The 5,618-nt window shown below is 43.3% G+C and overlaps 1 protein-coding gene across 4 annotated transcripts in view; it reads right to left on the bottom strand.

Moving 5' to 3' along the window:
• The window catches only part of LOC106806906 (rho guanine nucleotide exchange factor 9-like), a 39,586-nt gene that overhangs the window by 28,059 nt on the left and 5,909 nt on the right, over window positions 1-5,618 (bottom strand). The window lies entirely within an intron of this gene.

The following is a 5,618-nucleotide window of genomic DNA, read 5'->3' as shown; positions in this document are numbered from 1 at the left end:
CCTGCGCCCAAATATGTTTACTCTGGCGGCACTTGCACGGAGAAAACGGAGTTAGAAATGTGCAATTTGGCGACGGATGGGCTCTCCTTTTGAGGTAAGGGTTATACACAGCCTCAACTCGGTCATCAATGTTGGCAGGGTTGAGGAAGGAAATCGCTGCATCTTATAATGATGCTGTAACTGCGCGCGTGTATAGAAGTATGGCCTAATACACCGTACCTAATTCCATCCGCGGCTTTCATCTCTGGACGACCATCGCCCCCCCCCCCCACACACAAGCACCGCAGCTGACCACATTCTGCTCAATTATTCACAGCGAATCCCACCTACCGCTGAGTTAATTAAAAGTTACCTGGAGAAATTTTATTAATTCAACTTAGCTAGATTGGTGCTTATGGGGGGGGACGGTCGGCCCGCGCAGCGCCGCTGAGCCGACACAAGATACACAAACTAAATTAATTACATTTACCGTCTACTCCATCACGAATTTATTTACGTTTCAGGTTACTTGTCACGAATTAATATCATGTTCAGGTCTACTTATCACGAATTAATTCATGTTCAGTCTACGCACACGGATATGTGAGTGACCGCTGGTACACGTCTTTAGTATTGTAACGGGACAAGATGCGCTATAAACCATAATGTGTATACTTAATAGCCCTTTTATATTAACTAATGCTCGTCTTTGGTACGCGAAGCAGGTATAGAAGAACACGCTATGTGAGTTGCGCGCCCCCCGTACGCCATTCTGGCAAACTTTAAACATGAAAGAGCTCTGCCACGCGTCGATATAGCTAGTCATTAATAACACCATTTAGTAACGTAGCCTTGTCAAGAGAGATCGTGGATGTATCTTGGAGCATTATCTATTTTGATGTCATCGATCTCGCGCCATCGCTATTGTGCTATTGGTTTCTAATCGGCGAACCTATGCCCAATTTGACTTGTCGTATATCGTCTGGCCCCGCCTTCTCCTTCTCCTTCACCCTCCCCTCTCTCTTCCGATTTCCTGGCAATTCGCGGTGCAACTGGTTTTCTGATATTACTGTGCTCACCAACTCAGAGCTGCCTCTTTCATCTCGTCGACTTTTTCTGCGATTTACAGGCGGCGCAAGTTTCGCTGACAAACGTTGCCATGTGTCAAAATGACCATCTAAATCTCTCTCATTCGCACTTGTCCTGCTATATTATGTATTTGCACAAGCCATGCCCTGCAGCGTATTTAATTACCTATATATATGTTGCTGTGTGTGATTTGCATTCTGTGTGTGCGTTAGGCGTGCGGCGCGTGCGTGCGTGCTGGCGCGTGCGTGCGTGCTGTGTCGTTGCGCGTGCGTTTGTGGGTGCTGTGTGTGGTAATGTGTGTGTGTGGGTGTGTGTGTGGTGTGTGTTGTGTCGTTTGTGCTGTGTATGTGTGTGCCGTGGCGTGTTTTGTTGTGTTGTGGTGTGGGGTTGTGTGTGTATGTGTGTGTGTGTGAGTGTGTGTTGTGTGTGTGTATTGTGTGGTGTGTGTGTGTTGTGTGTGGTGTGTGTGTGTGTGGTGTGCTGTGTGTTGTGTTGAGCTGGCGACGTGTGTGTTGTGTTGTTCGTGTATTGGAGGCAGAATATTACACGGAGAATGTTTAAACAGGTCGACCTGTATATAAAAAATTTCCATTACTTTTATATATTGGTAGTTTTAAGAAAAAAACAGCCTATACGCAGGCGTCATGGGGGATTTTGCATCATGTGCTCGTGAACTCACATCCTTCCATTAAACCGATGACGTCAGACTAGTGATTGTTCTGCTCTGTAGATCAACGTATTTTCTCTTTCTCATTTTACGAAATTCAGTTTCTTTTGCTATTCATATAAAGGTCACGGAAAACAAACTAAAAACAACGGCAATGTTCATAGACAAAGACATGGAAAAGGTGAAAGATTTTTAAAGCGATTAATTTTGAGAAAATATCTGCTTAAAAGATACATGAATGCGATGGTATAGAAACGCAACAGTAGCGAGATTGTCTCGGAAAGCTAGTGCATGTGAAGTAACACATCGCCCCGTAGAGTGATTAGTGAGACGTTTCTCGGGTGATGTGTCAGACAAAGCGTAAGTCACGGCGTCTCCGCGGTGGCTGGGCGTAACAGCCGCAAAGCAATCAGCGTGATGGCCAACTTGCGAGCGAATGAGACCAGGAACACCTTGCAGCTACGAAAACATTGGTTCATTCCCCGGTTGCCCGAGGGCGCGCACCCTAGAAGGCGTTCGGGAACACACCCGAAATATTCACATAGGCGTGCCGCGCACGCTGGTGCGTTTACATAAACATATCGCGACGATGTTTCGCGGAACAATGATGAAATGCGGATTATCATTATGAGTTATCGGGCTCTGACATAAACTAACATTTTTCTAAGTTTTAAGTTCACCTGCATGAATGTTTTTTACCTACATGATTCTTCTACCTGCCGATAAATGTTCTACCTACCATGAATCTTTCTACCTTTTTTTTACATGGATGTTCTTACCTGCATGAATGTTCTACCTGCCGATTGAATGTTCTACCTGCCATAAATGTTCTTACCTGCATGAATGTTCTACCTGGCATGAATGTTCTTACCTGCATGAATGTTACTTCACCTGCATGAATGTTCTTACCTGTAATGATCTTCTACCTGCTATGGGATGTTCACCTGCCCATGAATGCTTCTATTTCTGTATGAATGCTTCTACCTGTATGAATGTTCTACCTGCATAAATGTTCTACGCTGTATTGAGTGTTTATACCTGCTATGGAATGTTCTACCTGCTATGAATGTTCTACCTGCATGAATTGTTTTACCTGCTGAATGTTCTCCTGCATGAATGCTTCTACCTGCATGAATGTTCTACCTCGTATGAATGTTTCTTACCTGTATAAATGTTCTACCGTATGAATGTTCTACCTGTTGAATGTTCTACCTGTCATAAATGTAGTCTTGTACCTGTATGAATGGTCTACTTGCACAAATGTTTCTACTTGCCCCCATTGAATGTTCCTACCCGTATAATATGTATCTATGCTTAAGAATGTTCTACCTGCATAAAATGTGTATTACCTGTATAATTTTCTACCTGTAATAAAATGTTCTACTCTGCATGAATTGTTCTACCTGGTATGAATTGTTGTACCTGTATAAATGTTCTACCTGCATAAATGTTCTACCTGCATGAATGTTCTACTTGCCATGAATGCCTCTACCCGTATAAATGCTTCTCTACCTGTAATGAATGTTCTTACCTGCTAGGAATGTTCTCCTGTATAAATGTCTCTTATCTTGTATAAATGTTTACCTGTATTAAATGCTATTTACCTGCATGAATGGTTTCTACCTGTATGAATTTCTACGCTGCCTATGAATGTCTCTTACCCTGCCATGATGTTCTACCTGTATGAATGTTCTACCTGTATGAATTGTTCTACCTGTATGAATGCTCAACCTGTATGAAGTTCTTACCTACATAAATGTTCTACCTGATATGAGTACGATGAGTTCTACCTGTATGATGATTCTACCTGTATGACTCTGTCTTACCTGCTCATCGAATGTTCCACCTGTATGAATCTATCTACCTGTATGGATTGTTGCTACCTTGCAATAAATGTTCTACCAGCTAGTGAATGTTCTACTGGCTAATGTCTCCTGATTGGAATTGTTCTCTACCTTGTATGAATGTTCTACGTTACTGTCTTCTAGTGAATGTTCTACCTGTATGAATGTTCTACCTAGCTATGAATGTTCGACCTGTATGAATGTCTTGCATACCTGTATGACATGCTTCTACCTGTATTGAAGGTTCTACCTGTATTAGAATGTTGTCGCCCTGATCAACAGAGCGCGCATCGATGCGTGCTTCTCTAAACACCTGCCGCTGTGAGCTACTGTCAGCCGCGTCGACTCGCTTTACGAGACAAACAAATGCGACATTAAACGCGCCGTTAATCGTGTTCGAATATATATCATTAAAATAAACGGGCTTTCCAACGTTTTCTGCACCGCGCTCGGCTGGCTGAAGTGCTCGCAGCCCAACGATATCATACATCAGTGCCAGCGTTTCTATACACAGAGAGCCAGGCAGAGAACATGGTTCGACATAACTATAACTATCGCAGCAAGGAACACGACGCAGTTTTCAAACTGCACTTTTCTAGCACGGCTTCGCGCTAGGCTCTTTTGCATCTTAAGCGGTACTATAATTATAAAATATTGAATCAACAATAGTTGTAAAATCGTTTGGAATGTTTATCAGTTTCATCTCGGCGCGGGGGCGTGTGGCGGGCGTATTAATAAGTTAACGTCGGCGTAAATTCCTAAACACCTGTATAGCAGGCAAGAAACGTGCGTTTTATATCTGTTTACTGTCCATAATAGATGCATACCGCCCGCTGTGCGTCATATTAGAAGTTATACTAACGCGCGCTGGCTAAACTATAATCCACTGGTTGAACGCGCGCACTCGCCCACGTTGAAATTCCGATAAATATTATATTTTATCGCCCCAAATTATTATCGCCCTATTGGATTTTTTATCGCCTGTGTGTGTATGCGCGACCTGAAAACGTCTTAAAAGTGCAAATATGATTGATACATACGGTACATTAAAAAATTTCGTTTCATACCTGAAAATTTCTTAATTAGAGACCTTGTAGAATTGTAAACAATTGCACAGCTTAAGAACATGTTTGAGGAAGTCCACAGTTGTTATTGTGATGCCGTCTATGATATCGTCCTCGTATAACCACGGAAAGTGAGCTGCCCTCCGGCTATTGTTATACGTAGGTGTTCGCGTTTAACATAATAGTGGCTAATACAGCGATAAATCAATGGGTAACCATTTCGTCAAGTTTATCGATGGGACAACTTCTTTTCTAGGAACGTTACGTGCGCGCGTACAACAAACGCGCATGCCTAACACAGCACCGTGCCTGCGTGCATGCACGGACGTACGTTACACTGCCACACGCAACGCACCGCACGTGTACAAGTATGCACGCATGCACACTTCGCAGGCCTCGCAGCAGTACACATCATGCATAACACGCAACGCGCCACCGACACACACGCACACACGCTGCGAGCACGAAACACGGGAAGTGTTCAGGTTATAAATATCAACCTGATGCTATCGTGACTCTACCTCGTTACCTTAAAGATAGAAACCAGCGAAGCGACCAGTACACACACCTTAGCTACTGTCACGCACTCACCACGACGAGTGAGAGTGCAAAAAAGCTTGTACCAGCCCCACACACGTACCTTCTCACTCACTTGTCTCATTGCTTTAATCGAGACAGACGCCACACTTAGTGACTGGCAACGGTCAACTGTAGACATGCTTCGCAAATTTGAGTCTTCGCGCATACCGATTTAAATTATCGCTTGAATATATAGGCCTCGCCTATGCAAAGTAGTTGTTGCGATGGCAACTGTTATTCCGGGTAGTAACGAACGCCGATGCCTTTTAAATTATCAGGTTGTTTTAATTTGGCCATCAAACGGGTCTTATTTAGCTATAATCTTAAAAATTCATGTTTGCAATTGATAATTTCGATCATAATATTCCCCCTGGTTTCTTTACACGCCCATGTTTA

The sequence above is a fragment of the Priapulus caudatus genome, unplaced genomic scaffold, assembly GCF_000485595.1.
Source record: "Priapulus caudatus unplaced genomic scaffold, Priapulus_caudatus-5.0.1 Scaffold185, whole genome shotgun sequence".
NCBI classification, from domain to species: domain Eukaryota; kingdom Metazoa; phylum Priapulida; class Priapulimorpha; order Priapulimorphida; family Priapulidae; genus Priapulus; species Priapulus caudatus.
Note: the sequence above shows the minus strand (reverse complement) of the source record. Positions and strands in the feature narration are given on the sequence as shown.